The following is a 17,446-nucleotide window of genomic DNA, read 5'->3' as shown; positions in this document are numbered from 1 at the left end:
AACACTAGGGACTTACAACGGAAGCAGCTGTTTGGCTGAAGTTACAGGCACACCATCAGATTCAGCAGTTTCCATCCCACTAGCTTATTTCTAGGTAAAGTTAATTCCTTGCCATTGGTAGATCTAACCGCATGTTGGCTTCACGGCTGTGGGAAGAAAGGCTCCCCAGGACTAAACTCGGCCATCTGCTGGAAGTTTAAAACTGTAATTGTCTGGAGTGAGTGCTGTGAATCCAAACAGGTTCAACTGCTAATTACGTCAGTACTACTCACAACTCTGAGTGTTTTCCTTCTTAATGTGGAGCCCTCGAATGAGGAGATTTGACAGAAAGTTCTACCATAATATTTTACAATATCAATAAAGCTTATCCACATGTCCAATTTACAATTTTATGCCTCATAATGTATTCGACTTTTGGCTATGTTGACTGTGTAGACTGGGTTTACAGAAATATTCAGATCATAAAACATCCGTTCCAATTAAAGGCATTTTGCATTTGTTTTATCACAGTGGCATCAGGTTTGCCACTGAGCTTAGAGTTTTTGTTTGGCTATATTCATATAAAAAAGTATTATATAAGTTGCAATACTGTATATAAAACAATGGCGTTCAAGTGAGTACAGCAAAGCTTAACAAAAGTGTTTCACCAAATCATCCCAGGTCAAAGCAAAGTGAAAGTTTGTCAACTAAGTTGTAAGAGCCGAGGAATGGGGAAAACAGAATTTTGGGAAAAGACGCTTGACAGTCAGGGCAAAAGGGCCTGGAAACAAATCCACTGACTTTTAAAGAATCATCGAGCACCAATGTTTTCATCCTGAGGCATCAGGCCATGATCCAATCTATAAGCAGAGAACAAAATGAAACAGAAAAAAAATAAAAAAAAGAGCGGGCCTCAAGATGAAAGCCTTTATTTTAAATCATGTTGTGTAAATCAGAGCTGTTTGTAGTCAAACAGACTGGTTTTCTTCATGCACAAGAGAGGGTGTCCTCAAACAGCCCTAGAAAATAGACAAATGAATTTTGGCATTTTAAAGGAGGAGATAGAGTGACAGTAATGTTGCAAAACAAAAGATACTGGAGTTACAAGCTCATTTGAAACAACATCAACAACAGACTAAAAGAGAGTAATCCTGGCCATATAGTGAGAGAATGGTGCAATAGCCAGAAAGATGCAAAGTGCCTGGTTAGCCTTGAAGGCTGTTGATCTTGGGGGTACAGAAGAGATGGAGCTTCTGAAAACTGAGTGTGCAGAGAAATATAGAGTCACACATAGCAGGTGATCAACATATATTTGAGAAATAAATAAGTGAAGTTGTGTGTAGCATAAGTAGAACAATCCTGGCTCACATTTATTGACTACTAATTAAGTGCCAATTTTTGTTAACGTATTTAATCATTTTACAGATGGAAAAACTAAGCTTGAGAGAGATTAACTATTTTCCATTGAATGCAGCTGGTCACTGGTGTAGCTAAAATTTTAACCTAATTGATTATAGAACTAGACATGGTATTCCCTATGGTTTAGTGGTCAAGAATATGCTCACTGCAGCCATTTTTCCTGGCTTCATGTCCTCACGCCAGCACTTACTAGCTTACGTGACTTATATAATCTCTTACAACTCTGTTTCCTCATCTACAAAATGGGAATGATACTAGTTGCTATCGAATGTTTGTGCTGCCCTCGCCCCCAAATTCATATGTTGAACCCTTAATTCCCAGTATGATGGTATTTGGAGGTGGAGCCTTTGGGAGCTAATTACATTTAGATGAGGTCATTAGGGTGGATCCCCAATGAAACGACCTCTCTGCCATGTGAGAATACCGAGAAGGCAGCTGTCTGTGAACTAAGAGGGCCCTCACCAAAAACCCAGTCATACTGGTACTCTGCTCTTGCACCTCTAGCCTCCAGACTGTGAGAAAGAAATTGTTGTGTAAGCCATTCAGTCCAAAGTATTCTGTTATAGCAGCCTGAGTTGACTAAGATCCTAGTACTTACATCCATAGGTTTGTTCTGAGGATTAATTGAGATAGTATTTGGAAAGCACTGAGTACAGAGTATCGTGCTTATAAATATTTAATAAATATCCTTAAAAGCACTTGCTACTGGCTTTTGTATGTTGCTTTTATGTTAACAGAAACAAAGACATATTTTTGACCGAAACCTATAGGTGAGACATCTTTTTAGACACTGAGATTTATTCTTATTTGTTAAATAATAACACCTGTTTCTGCTATCCATTATTCCACGTGGGAACACATTTGGTACTGGAAGCAGTGCGCTATAAAAGGTATGGGGTTTTGAGCCAAAAGACCACCTTCAACTTCAACTCCGTTAGTAGCTGTGTAAACTTTGACAAACTAGTTAGATCGTCAAGCCTCAGTCTCTGCTTTGGTAAAAAAGGGTTCTGAAAAATACCCACTCTCAGGAGGTGATAGGTTTGAAAGTATTTTATAAACTGTAAAGGACTGTACAAATATTAGTTTTTATGTTAACACAGTGAGAAAGTTTGAAAAAAGCAAGAAAGCAACACATTGCTAATGAACTTAGAAGAGCTTTCTAATTTAGGAATCGTTGCAGACAGTATTAAGAACTGAGACACACTGTACTAAATTTAATTTAAATCAAACCAAAAAAAATGAAATGTGATTCAATCTTGAATAAAATGTCACTTGGGATACATAGAGAAATAACGCTGAAATAGATTCAGAGAAACCTAGAGAGCAACAATGTGGATGAGCTACCCAGTGGGTTCTAGTAAGTCGGAAAATAGATTTGAGCATTTACAATGTCATGCAGCATTTAAAAGGGCAGTTCTATTTTAGGATTTTAGCAAGAGACAATGGGCTCCTTTCTTCCTTCAGGAGCCAGGGCAATGCTGGTTGACCGCACTACAGGGCCCTGAAGGTCAGCTCTAAGACCAGTGGGTACATGTCCCATACACACACTCACTCACTCACTCACTCACTCACTCACTCACTCACTCACTCACTCACATACCCTGGGATTCTGTCTAGAAAGAGGAAACGGGTGTATCTGCAGGGCAATGGAATAACCCCTTAGCTCTTTTCATGCTTTTCCCAAAGGGATTTTGCCATTTCACCACTGTGGGGGATTCTTTGGGATCTGTTTGTATCTGATGTGAGTCTAAGTGTGGAAGAAGGAGGGTAGGAAAGAGGAGACCACTGAGAATATATCAGAAAGAATGGAGTGATATGGTGATTGATAAAAATACATCCTAACATTTGGTCAAGCAGCAACATGCTTAAGAATAAACCCAGACTTCACTTATTAAAGATTTAAAGAAAAGCCTCAAATAATAGGGAGAGGGAGAGATATATAGATTAGACAACTTTTACTCAGCAGAAGTTCCACAGCCGTCCCTGGTGAGGTGTGGCCCAGTACACAACCCCAGGCTGTTGCCTTCCTTACATACTGATGAATATAATCACAGAGCAGACGCTTCAGGTGCTTACACACTCCCTCCATTTTTCCACAGCCCTTCCCTCATGCCCTGACATCAGCCTTGCATTCACACTTGCACCAGCATTTTACAGTAGAGAAAACATAGTGGAATGTGTGTTAGATTATGCATGCCGCTCAGCTGAATCCCTGAGGGTATATTAAGAAGTAGGCAAAGTTTGCTTTTGACCCTCCTCCATCATTCGTGCTAGCACCTGTCACCACCTGCCTATTCAACAAACTCATTCTAATGATTCTTAGCTGACCCTTTGAGTGGGCAGGGCTGACTTTTACTGACACTTCCTCTGCCTCTCCTTTTAATCTCTCCTCTCTCACCCTCACCCTGGCCAAGCCCATCGTCCTCTGTTTTTCCTAGTGAATTAAAAGTAATCTAACAAAAAAGTACATAGATAAGGTGGTAATGACTGATAATGACTTAATGGACTATCTAGTCAATTTATTCAAACAAAGAATATACTAGCAAGTTAAAATAAGGGTGAAAAAATAAAAGAAATGGACATACAAAAAAATACAAGGGCATTTTCATTTGCATGTTAATCCAGGATATCTTCTTAGTTCCCATTAAGATATTTCCTGGAATAAATGTTAAATGTGTGAACTCCTTTTCGGTACCGGATATTTATTACAAACCTCAATTAGAGAAATGCTGGAAACAAACTAATTGTTCAATAAGAAGAGCCTTGTTGTATACATCCAAACAATAAAATAATAGGTAGCCATTAAAAAGAATACTGTAAAAGAATATTTGATTATATGAAATCCCATATCACCTTAGTCTAAGATAACACATGGTTTGCTTTTTAACATTTCTGAATGGGAAGTATCTCATGACCAATCTTGAAACAATTCAAGTTACTAAACAGATGAGTAAATCCTGACATAAGATGTTGCCTGCATTACAAATGTAGCTGTATATAAAGAGAAATGTTTCTGTTTATCTGTGTGTCATTTCAGTTATTTGTAATGATACAAGCATATATGTTGAATTTTAACTTTATACTTCTGTCATTTTAGTTGTCATTTTAATTGCCTTAAAATACACTTTGATGCAACTTTGGCATGAAAAATATTGTGTATGCAGAAGAATGTGTCTAACATGTGCCAGATAATGCAATTAAAGGATCTAGAAACAGCCAAACCTCTAGCAATAGGTTACAGGGTTTTCAGAGCCAGGAGAAGCTAGTGTGACTGATTCACACATCACGAAGGAATCTTACTGAGGCACCAACAAATCAAAAGCTTCTGGATGACTTTCAAGAGAAGCTGTTTAACTTCCATCCATTTATAATAAAATTAAGCAGAACACAAAACTGAATCTAGAAAAAAAAAAAGCCTATGTGGAGTTTGGAGCCCTTTCATTTGCCTCAAATTTTTAATATCAACCCTGAAAGTGGGAAGATGCCAAGATAAAGATCCTGTGTTGTTACTGGGAAACAGCATAGAACTGTTGGTGGCCAGCACGGCAAGCACAAAACTATGACTATGAATGACTTAGATTCTTTCTAAATTCTTTCCTTTTTTTCCCCCTTTGGGAATGGGAATGCCTATAACTGCTATCCTGTACCTGTCCTACCCCTGTATTTTGGAAGCTGATTATTTGTTTTCTGGTTTCACAGGTCCACAGATGGAGAGGAATTCTAAGAAGTCTGCCCCACGATGGAACACATCCAATCCTCACACATATCTGATTCAAATAATTTATATGATAAGATTTAGGACAACTGAGCCTGAGATTTGAGGCTTGAATTGATACTAACATAGGTTGAGACTTTGGGGGATGTTGGGATGGGATGTAATTTGCACGGGGGATGGATACCAACCTTTGGTGATCAGTGGATGGACTTTGGTAGATAGAAAAATACGGCACGTCACCAAAGGTATATTTTTCTTTCTAATCCTCAGAACCCATGAATATTCCCTTATATGGCAAAAAGTGACTGTTACTTTATATGGCAAACAATGTGGTTAAGGATCATGTGAGTCGGCATTTAGACTGGGTTATTTGATGGAGCCCCAAATCCATTCACAAGTATACTTATAAGAAAGAGGCAGAGGGAATTCTGAGATAGAAACACACATAAACAGCAGAGGAGGCATTATGAAGATGAAGGCAGAGATTAAAGTGATGCAGCCACATTCTAAGGAGCACCTACCATCACCACAAGCTAGAGGAGGCAAGAAACAGATTCTGCCTAGATGCTCAGCAGCAAGTGTGGTCTTGCCAAAACCTTGATTTCAGACTTCTGGCCTCCAGAACTGTGAGATTAAAAAAAAAAAAATCTGTTGGTTTAAACTATCAAGTTTGTGGTTGTTTCAGCAGCCCCAGGAAACCAATGCAAAAGACAGAGGCATATCATTAACATGGTATGGTATTATCAGGACTTACTAAGTAAAAAGGTTACAAACACACTGTAGTATAATGCTATTTGAATTTTAAAATAGCAGATGTAAATAAATGAGTGAATGAGTGAATAGCTAAACACACCTGGAAGACAATTTGTCTTATTTTGAGTGGGTAACTATAACAAAATACCACAGACTGCGTGGCTTAAACAGCAGAACTTTTTTTTTCTTTCATGGTTCTGGAAGCTAGAAATGGAGATCAGGGTGCTAGCAAGGTCGGGGGCTGGTGAGAGCGCTCTTCCTGGCTTGCAGTCTTCTTACTGTGTCTTCACATGGTAAAGAGAAAGAGAGCTCTGATCTCTCTTCCTCTTCATATAAAGTCACTAATCTCATTATGAGGGTCCCACCCTTATGGCCTCATCTACACCTAATTACCTCTTCAAGGTCCAAACTTCTAATTCCATCGCATCTCATTGCAGTTAGAGTCTCAACATACAAATTTGGGGGGGTGGGGACACACACATTCAGTCCATAACATCATATAATGCAGTATTTCTGGAAACTGAAAGTTTAGGTAATATGTAATATTCTTTCACATGTGTATATGGAATATAAATATTAACCATTGTTGACATGAAAATAACTCTTACCCTTGAATTGATCATTTGACCCATTCAGGGTAAGAAACATCATTCTCTCCAGTGAAAAACACAGGTAATTCTCTTATTTTACAGGGAATAAAGGTTATAGTCTGAAGACTTCACTGCCCTTGAAAAGGGGGAATCATTTTTGTTTTTTTCTGTTGTTATTAATGAACTCTGGTTTCAGTAGATTCTCAAATATTTCCAGACAACCTAAGAATCACTAATGATAAGAAAATAGGACTTTGATGGAGAGGGATTAAAAGGATGAAAGTATAAATAAAGGAGGAGATTGAGGAAGAGGGGTAAAGAGAGAGGGAGTCAGGTCTAGATAGCAGGTTACAAGGTCTTTGGGTGGGTACTTTACCTCAGGAATGGGAGCCATGCCTGGCAGTACCAAAAGTCCCTGCCCCATGACCATGTAAGGACCTTACGACACATCCAGGGACTTTAAGAGTTAAAGAGAACCTTTGGGTATTGTGGGAGTGGTGAGGACAACCTCCGACTGCCCTACTTGGCAGTTAAAATGAAGTCCTCAACTTAGGACAGTGGGGGATGGATGTCTTCTTTCACAATTTTTTTTTTTTTACACCAGATATGTAATACTAAAATAAGAAAACAGTGCAAAAAGAGAAAAACAAAAGTCATAAATGGAGGTAAAAGAAGATTCTATACATCTACCAAAAGCCATTTATTGAATATCTTAAAAGAAGAATGACGGAAACTCTTCACCAATAGCATCATTTCATTGCTTAAAATAATAGCTGGCTGGTCACAGAAGTGCTTAGCCCAGAGTTAGTTCTCTGAGCTCTGGGGCTTTGAAATTTGAAGAGGCTGAAGATTAAGTGAAACTAGAAAATGAGGTCTAAATGTGTGAGCAAAAGTGGATGGAGATAATCACATCTAACTCCCAAAGGACAAAGTTCAAATCCATCACTTGCCAAACTTTCCTTCACTCTGGCTATGAGGCTTTGTGGTACTAATGGTACCTCTAAGCTCAAGAAAAGTACAAGGTGCCTGTGCTGGTCACTGAGCTTCTGGCCTGGAGCAAATCACTCTGATTTAATTGCCTATTACCTTGTACAGAGAAAGCGATTTGGTGTTTATGATGACATAGCTTTATACCTGCACTAAGTTGGTTTGTAAAGGACATATATCTTTCCCACCCTCAGTCAAGGGTGAGTGAACATGTGATATAGAAATGATAAAGTGCCTAAGTCAAAGAGATGCTAAAGGCCAAATGATAAATGTTGCTTACATGTTAACAGCAATGAATTTAAAGATGCCTGAGGTTCTTCCAAACTCCATTTCACAAGGCAGAATGCACTGGGTGTACAGTCAGATAGAACTAAGGATGAAATTGAGTCTGATACATACTAGTTGTACTAAAAGTTGGATTATGCTATTAACTTCTTTGAGTCTTGGTTCTCTTGAACACAAATTGTAGGATAATGATCTGTTCCATGGGTATTTTATGAAAGTTAATTAGCTAAAGTATCTAAAGCATTTAATCCACTGCCCTATGTAAATCCAGTCACTATTGTTCTTTGATACTAAATCACCAAATACGGATTTTGTCACATTGCAAGTCTACAGAGGGGAGATGCTTTGCGACAAGAAAGACTTTCCTGTCATCCTTAAATCATGCTTAGCTCTTATCTTTAAGGTGACTCTTGGTTGCTGCTCTGGCTCAGGCAGGGCAATGTGCTTGGACAAGTGGAGTCCAAGACAGGAGAAGAGGTAGGTGGGCAGATTCCTGACAGAGATAAGGCTGACAGGGAAAGGAAAAGTAGGGGGTAGAACTGGCAATATTTACTTGCAGGGAAAGGTTTCTGGGTATGAAAACATAGGCACCATGTCAAGAAATAACCATGGCAAGATTCACAATGAAGTTCTGTGTTCTAGAAGTATTTGGAAAGAGGGCAGACCTAAGCTGGCAAAGCAGGCTGAAAAATGATGCCCTAAAATAAGCACCACGGACAGCTCCAAGAGAGGTCCATTCTTCCTCCCTGAAAAGGAGGCAACTCAGGATTACTCAAGACAAGTTTATGGAGAAACCAACATCTCTGCCTTAAAAGACCAACATCTATTAAGGCATATTTGATACCCAACACCAGAGGAAACTTTTATCCTTTCAATACTTGTAAATATAGGTTAACAACAGCATAATATCTGGACAGATCTGTCCAGAACTGGTTCTCCCTTACAGAGATGGAGATCTACGGTGATCTTAATTGGTTTGATTAGGGTTGTTCTTCATTCTTTCAGATCCTGAGCTAATTCATGATTCTATCCGGAAGGTCTCCACCTCCCTTAATACTAATATGATTTTGAAGTTTAGAGTTAGTGGTGGGTCAGCTGTAGAATGTTTCAACTATGTGAGGTGACGAGTATGGGAGAGAGCCCCAGGTGTATAGTTCTAGGGTAATGCTTATTTTAGTCCTTTACATAGTCTAGTCACACTGCTGCTAAGGATCCATAAAGGGGTGACCATAAATTCTGCTCTACTTTCTGTGAAACCCTACAAAAGTCATTTGGTCCTTCTTGGTGTCTGTTTTCTTATCTGAAATATAAAGGGGTTGAACTATAATATCTTAGGGGAAGATAAGAAGTCCCATTATAAAAGATGAAGTTATTTGGAGTCGTTTGTTTAAAATTATTAGTTCAGAGACTCCAGAGCTACAAAATCTATCCCTCAGGAAAAAGATAACTGCAAAGGTGTATAGAATTGGGACTCAACCAAGCACCACCAGGACCACAAAAAAATCAAGCTATCATTAGCAAGGGGATAAAAGAACCATAATATGCTTAGTTGCAAAGCACTATGGTGTCTTAGAACTGGGAAAAGGGTGGAGTAACTCCTTAGATCTTCTACATCAGGAATTGGTAGAAATACAGGCTTTATATCATGGCTTTGAATTGACAGTCATCCCCCAAGTTCCAAGACTTTCAGATGACAGAATGGTTTTATAAAGTCCAAAATGTCTGAATGGCAGTGAGTCAAAACACAGGAGAGAGCTGTGGGCAAAAATGACCCTACCGGGTCATACAAACTTTGAATTACAGGAACCCCTCTGACACAGCTTGTTTGACTGATGGGCTTTTATGTTTTCTTGGAATAAGGAGTCTCATTGCCATTTCTGAATAATGAAATTGGGACTCATCAGTTGTCATGTTCTTCAAGCACTGCTAAGAATAAGGGCTGTATTTTCTGGAGCAATGATTCTCAAAGCATGGTCCTTGGATCTCTGTATTTCTCTGATACCATTTTAGGAGGTCTATAATACCCTCCCTTACCCACTCCTCCAAGAGGCCTAATTTTCTTCTTATACTTCAACCAAAATAATGGATCACAACAGATTGATTGCAAAAGCAACTATAAGAATCCAGTTGGTTTCTATTGGGCCATAGTATTGTAACTAGATTTGCAAAAATACAAAACAGTGCCATCTTCTTACTAGTTTGTTTTGGAAAATGGAGTCATAGTCTTAAAAAAATATTATTTATTTTTCATATAAAATGTTTTATTGATTCTTAAAAGGTAATTAAATAAAAATATAAATCTGTTTTAATTTCTTTTCTTTTTTTTTTTTTAAGGAGGGCACAACTCACAGTGGCCCATGTGGGGATCCAACTGGCAACCTCTGTGCTATTGGCACCACACTCTAACCAACTGAGCTAACTGGCCACTACTGTTTTAATTTTTAATATGGTAAATATTGATAAATATAACCCACATAATAAAAAGCCCTTTGGAGGTCTTCAATAAGTTTTAAGAGTATAAAGAGATAAAAAAATTTGACAACCCTTATGCCTCTGTAGAGGCATCAGAATTCAAGCTTTTCTGGTAGGTAATCAGTATTTTAATAATAGAGTAAAGTGAACAAAGATTCTTGATTTCTGAGTTTATATGAGATGTTAAGTTGTTTGGGAGATATAGAAACTGCCCTTAGTGTATTTAGATTATTTACTGGTTTGATGTGGGTTGACCCATCAAGCATGTAAGGTTCCTTTGTCAGGTCTCTGAGTCTCTCTACCTTGGGTTACCTTTGAGCTTTGGAGTAAGTCTTGACAGATAATATCAGTGGGCATAGCATTAGTCACTCATACTTCAGCATCTAGAATAAACCAATGATGAAAGAAAGTGTCCTGCAACCAAGCATGATTAAACTGGATTGAAAACAACAACAACAACAACAACAATAAAAACTTGGGATAAACGCAAGGAAAATCTACCAATGTTGATGAGTAATATTACGTTTTAAAATATTATCTCTAGGTAATTGGTTGAAATTCTATTACTTAGGTATATCAAATGTAAAAGTACCTCTCAATATTTCACTGTAATGTAATTTACAGGAAACAGTAAATGATACTGTTAGGCTTTGTCTTTGGAGCAAAAAAATTTATGACTATGGGTAAATCTCAGTAAACTAGGCTAATTGAGATGAAGTCCAAACAAAATATATGAAAATAAATTTAGAATGGAAATACTTTCAAATAAAATATTAAGGTAATATTTTAATGTTTTATAATATGTCATATTACAGCTAATGTATAATGGTATTAAAATACATGTATTACTGGACTTACTTGAATGAAAGAAAATCTTCTGCTTTAAGATTTTGAACAAGTAAGTCTGTTTTTATATCTACTAAATGAGGAAAATGCATCAATAATTACCAGTTGTAACATTCATTCATATGTAAGCCATAAACAAAGTAGGTTTCTTTAGTATATTTTGTTCTTTCAGGTAATAAAGCATGCCACCTGCTGTTTTATAATTCATTTGTTTACCCTATAAACTATTTTTGCTATGAAGTTCAAAGGCAAAATTCATTACAACCTTAGATTAATCATCACAAAATAGTAAATAGTGACAACAGTTCTGTGACGTTATGTAGACCTCAAGATTAGCTTCACAGAAAATTAAGGTATTTTAAAAAGAGTAGAGTTTTTACCCTTAGGGATTTAGATTTTTCAATAACATAACTTTAGATCCACTTGATCATTGAGTATTCTTTTTTCCTTTACACATTTCTCTGGGTTATCCTGGGCATGTTGGTAGTGGAGTAAATATAGAGATGAGAAGAAGGAATAATTCTTGGGCCATTCAATTTTTATTTCACTGGTTCACTAAAATTTGTGTCACTTGATTTAGGAATTTCAGTTTTCATGACTCCTGAGTTTTATCCAATTCTAAATAACTCTTTTCTAAAGTGTATGATTCCCAAGGCAGTGGAATAAAAATTTTATCAAAGGCGGCACTAAATCAAAGTCATCAGCTTATAGCTTATCTGTCATGCTATTGCATTTTAAGTAACCAATTATCATGTAAAATTCTGGCTTCAGTGGCATTAAGGATATGCAGAGGTCATGAACTCTGTATGATTACAAAAATCTTGAATCTTCATTAAAGGGCATAGAAAGTTAATTAAAAGCTAATTTAAAAGGATAAGAGTTTTTGAATATCTGACTTTCTCTATTCAGGTCATCTGGAAAGTGGAAAACTGGTCAATGACAGGTAAAAGAAACTAAAGTCTTTCTCTTGGGGTAATTTCAGCCTCTTGATATAGTTTGAGAAAAGGGGTCAATTGTTTACATAATATTTAATCCACTCACATCCAAAGAAGGAAGGACTATTCAGTCTGTAATGTATTGCACAAATTCATTAATTTCAGAGTATCTGTGCAGGGAATTTTCTAATACAGATGGAATTTATATATACTTTACAGTACATTAATACCATAGACTACATCAAAGCCTATGATTATTTTACTAAGATTCCAAGTAAGTACTGGTATTACACTTAACATTTGGGAAGAGTAATTAGTTGACTTCTTTATCCTCTTTACACAAAACAGATTTACTTTTCGACAAAAGCAACATAGAATCCTAAAACCAAGGGTAATATTCTTGAAGAAGCCAATCAAAATAAGTGAAAAATACAGAATTTATCATTAGAAAAAGATCAGGGACACATAAGCCTACCGCAAAAGAAGTCAGAAACGGAATAGAAAATAATGCTGCTGATATGACAAATGCCAGTCCCTCCCTCCTGCTCTCCACCTACTTTACTACATGATTGGATTTCATTTGTCTACAGGACCAGCCCCGCCAAGATTCAGAGCAATTGCTGCCTGAAAGGCCAGTGTGTGTGGACCTCTGGGCAGCTATGAATTTTCGAGATGTGTCAGTTACAGTGGATCTCTGAGATGGTACCTAGATAGCCTCTTCTTTCCCCAGTTGGTTTGGGCCCTGGCACTCTGCAAAGCTTTCCCCAATTTTCTCCTCCCTTTCTCATTTTGAGGTTTGATTCTTGTTCGACCCATTCCTAGCTGCTGCGTGAAATCTTGTTCCCACAGGCTTCTCATCCAGACAACACACACTACTGTTCTTCTCTTAAGATACACCTGCTGTTCTCTGACAGAAGAAAACTTCTAATTTATGCTGTTATTTTCTGCGTTTGCCTTTGTCTGTCCATAAGAGGAATGTTTACAATGGAAAACGATCAAAGGCAGTACAGACAGTGAGACATACCAACTGCCTTTCCTGCTTGCTTCAGCTGCTCACAAATTGTTTTCTTCTCCTCTGCTTTAACTGCGTGTAAACCTGCAAATTCTTCTCTTTCCTGCTGTCCTTAGCTTCTTGATCAGATACCAAAACTTCATGGTTGCATTAAATAAATTGTCTGTAACTGTGTGTATTTGCTCTAGCACATGAACTAAATTGTCTGTAACAGAGTGTGTATATTCAATCGTGAAAAACACCTGCACAGCATTTTCTGGCTGAGGAGAGAGAGACAGAGAGAGAGAGAAGGGGTTGGGGAGGGAGGGAGGGAGAGAGAGAGGGAGAACATGTCTAGCAATAACAATAAAAACAAAACACAATAGAAAGTTAATCCTATAGAATGGCTCATGTGAGGTCCTCAATACAACCTCCAAGTGGATGATGTATCCTTTGTCTCTCTTTTCTGCGGTAACTTTTAGAATAACGTATTTATTCTCAGTGCATAAAGGACAGGAGCCTGTCAGTCAAACAACCGCATATAATATAGTCAGTCAAAAAATTAACCAAGCCAAAAGTTCAAGAATGTTTAATTAAGAGGGTAAATGTGTAGCAGAGGAATTTTTTCTTTGAGGAACTTTAAATAATGCCACACTCCAACGCATCATTTCCAAAACTAAAGTCTGGTTTCAATAGCATGCATACACTTACTGGATGTGTGAGGGAGGGAGGGAGTTAGTGGGTGGGACAAGAGCCAAGAATTTCCAAGAATTCCATATCCTGTCCCTGGAATTCTTCCTTGGTGACTATGCAGCTGTTTAGCAGCCTTCTTTTTGTTGAACACCCCAACTGGGATACATTTTGTGTATGCCTTGCAAGTTGAATGACCCTGGTATTTTAATGCAAGCAGTGTTTATTGACAATCATTGAGTTTGGTACAATTTGTAATCATCTGAATAGAAACTGAAAACAATTTCCAGTGTACAGATGTTTAGCATGAGATAGATGAGACATTCAGATATTGAATATTTAGCTTCTATCCAGATGTTTTAGCTGGTATCCCCATGATACACCTTCTCCAGCAAAGACCAAATAAGCGAGTAAGTTAATAAATAACCAATAAAAAAAAAACCCACAATAATAAACAAGCAAGCAAACAAAAAATAGTTTTACCATAAAAATTTCTAAATAGCAAATGTTGAGGCAAAACAAGTAGAATTTTCGTCAAAATAGTCCGTTTTGCTGTATCTTCAGAATTGCATTACCAAGAAAACCCGTTATAAAAAAAGAATCACATTTGAACCACAATATAGGATGGAAAAGGAAATAGGGAGCCAGAATTTTAGACATAGAATAATGTTTTCCATGCATGAGTTTCAATAGTGTAGCTGGTTGGTAATTATATCACTGGGCAAATCAAAGCAGAAGTGAGATTTACTTTACTCAAGAGCAGTAGATGTTTCCTCCGATTCACTAAGAAAACTGTCACTAGGCCAGACTTCTTACACTTTCTTATCACCTTTATCACTCACTGCTCTGATAAAGAACCAAGACTTTCATAAAAGTAGTTGTATTTAGTGATCAACAAATTTTTCCTCTGTTGGTACATAGGCATTAGGATTCTGCTATACCAGACAGCAACCATGGAAATGAATCCTATTTTCTGTAGATTTGATAAGCTTATGTTAAATTATATTATGCAAATTTGATGACAAAAAGGTACTTGTAATCATTTAGTATTTTCTACTGTTATAGCACATCAACAACAAATTCACTGAATCTGTACATTTCATCTGTACATTTTCATCAAACACTATTTGATAAAATTAATAACTAAAGTAACAAAACTTATTTATGCTATTTTAAAAACATCTTAAAGCAACACACACAAACACACACACACACACAGCCTCAGACATACACAGACACACACACACACACACACACACACACACACACACAGAAGACAAAAAACAGAAAATGAGTATAATCAAGTTAAATTATAGTCATAAAACCAGGGAAAATTTCAAACTTTCTCTGAGTAGGGATGCTTTGGTAATCATATTGTAATGCCCCGTTTCCCCCAAAATAAGACCTAGCTGGACAATCAGCAATAATGCATCTTTTGGAGCAAAAATTAATATGACCTGGTCTTATTTTACTATAAGATTGGGTGTTATAATAATATAATACAATGTAATGTAATATAATGTAAATTAATATAATGTAATATAATATAATACCGGGTCTTATATTAATTTTTGCTCCAAAAGACGCATTGGAGCTGATTGTCTGGCTAGGTCTTATTTTTGTGGAAACACAGTGGCACATTTTACTCAACCTTTACTGCTGTAACTGATGCTATTTTAAAAGTTGTTTTGTATACTGGTAATTAATCTACTACTGGGATGATATTGCAATACTCAAATATGTTCATAATTTAGTTTATATTATCAACTGGGAAGTAGAATTCTTATTTATTTATCCTACACTTAAATTTCAGTGGTTGCAAAAACTAACAATAGCATTCTGAACGATATTTATTAAGAATACATTCACTATATGCAGAAGGAAGGACATCAAGATAATTTCATAACTTTGTCCTGGAGAACAAAGACCATATTTAATTGTTTCAAGAGTCATGGGGAAGAGAGGAAACTGGGGATTTATTAACTTTTTTGGTTTATGAGCCTATGTGGATAAATCATATTTAAGAATTGTTAATTCACATCTGACACAATTCTTGGAAGAAAAGACTCTTTAAGTCTTGTTAGGAAATTGTTTTCCCTTCTCTGACCTCTGTGATTTGATGCATACCTTTGTTTTCCTCCCCTCTTGTTGATTCTATAATCCAAACAAATCTACATATTCTGAATTTATGTACCAGTGCCTTCACTAGCCTGCATTTTCTGTTGAAAAGACCTCCTCGCAATTGGAAAATCTCATTTAAAAACTGTAATAGACTATACAAAAAAGAGGAAGTACAATCATTACCTAACATGACAAAATGATCTCACTAATGATCCAAGAAACGGATATGAAAGCATAAATAAAATATCATTTTTACCTATTAAATTTCAGAGAGACAGATGTGTAGATTGCTGGTGAGGTTGAGGTGAATCTGGAGTGCTCTTATGTGGCTAGAGAAAGGATTATTTTGCCTCTTCGAAGTAAGTGGGAATAATATAATAAGAGTTGTAAAAAAATGCTCAGAAGCATAGATTTGATAATCCAACTTTTGTACATTTTTTCCCAAGGAAATAAACAAAGGAGGAGAAATAATATCTTACCTATGAAGAGGTCCACTTCCAATATAATTTTTGATATGGAAAGAAATTTAAATATCAAAAATAGTGGAAATATTAATTAAATTATGGTAGAGCTACCTGACAGAATATTATGTTGCAAACAAAAAAAACGATAATTATGAGAACAAGTTAGGCAATGAAAGAAAATACTTTTGACAAGTAAATTAAAAAGTTAAAAAAACATAAATACAATATGATTATCACTATATAAAATACATGTGAAAACATGCTTGAAAGGCATATAACACAGATAATAGGTTTGTTAGGATGATGAAATTATGTGTTTTCAATGTATTTTCCAAACACTGTATAATATTTTCATGCCACTTCATGATAACAATAAATTATAATAATTTGAATTCATTTTTAAAATCCTAGTTCAAATAGCCTCCCTTTCAAGAAAACTTTCATAACACCTTATTTACATCTTATTTTTGGAATTTTAACAAGTTCTTGCATTATAGTTATAATTTTACTTGCAATAAGTTAGTAAGCTGTGCATTAATTTGGTCCTAGATTTTGAAAATGAACGTAAGATTTTATAAATGGATCCTGGGTTTCATTAATAGCAAGTATTGTGACTAAAAGTTGGGGACACATATGTTCATTTTTCTATTCTGCTCAGAAGGGATAATAATTGCCATATGAAACAACGGCAAAATTCATAGGGCCTCCTTCTCCAATCACTAATTATTATCTAATATTTTCATATGAAATTTTTGCACGGAATTTTCATATTATCTAATATTTTCATATCCTCTGGTCAAAATGGTAACTAATTTCACCTCTTAGTAATTTTCTTTTTATATTGACAGCAGAGAAATTATTCACTGTAATTATTTAAACAAATTTAACTTCGAATATAGTTTTCTTCTGTATCTTTGCTACTAGAAATGAGGTCACTCCAAAACAGGAAACAATCGTTTTCCCTAGAGTTTGAAACAATAAAATCCACCCTTTTACCCATGCCATCTTCATTGCTCAAAGAAATACATATGCAATAGAATCCACAATAAGATCTGGAAAAAGACCAAAAGGGAACAGGCCTTGTTACAAGTCCAAGTTCTCCCAAGTAAGCACAGAGTAATCTAATTTGTTAGAAATTTATTCCAACGTGGCCAGTGAGTTTTTATTCAGGTACCTTCAGATTAAAAAGAGTTACACAC

At 36.3% G+C, this 17,446-nt stretch overlaps 1 protein-coding gene across 13 annotated transcripts in view; it reads right to left on the bottom strand.

The window, feature by feature from the left end:
- Positions 1-17,446, bottom strand: part of B3GALT1 (beta-1,3-galactosyltransferase 1) — a 520,641-nt gene that overhangs the window by 129,484 nt on the left and 373,711 nt on the right. For 2 of the 13 annotated variants that reach the window (XR_012497994.1, XM_074337446.1), the window contains exon 3: positions 5,635-5,737. The exons of the other annotated variants lie outside the window; for them this stretch is intronic. The gene's annotated coding sequence lies outside the window, so the exon portion shown is untranslated. The remainder of the gene's footprint in view (positions 1-5,634; positions 5,738-17,446) is intronic. 13 annotated transcript variants of the gene reach the window in all.

The sequence above is a fragment of the Rhinolophus sinicus genome, linkage group LG01 (genome assembly GCF_036562045.2).
Source record: "Rhinolophus sinicus isolate RSC01 linkage group LG01, ASM3656204v1, whole genome shotgun sequence".
NCBI classification, from domain to species: domain Eukaryota; kingdom Metazoa; phylum Chordata; class Mammalia; order Chiroptera; family Rhinolophidae; genus Rhinolophus; species Rhinolophus sinicus.
This window is presented reverse-complemented; position numbering and strand designations above follow the sequence as displayed.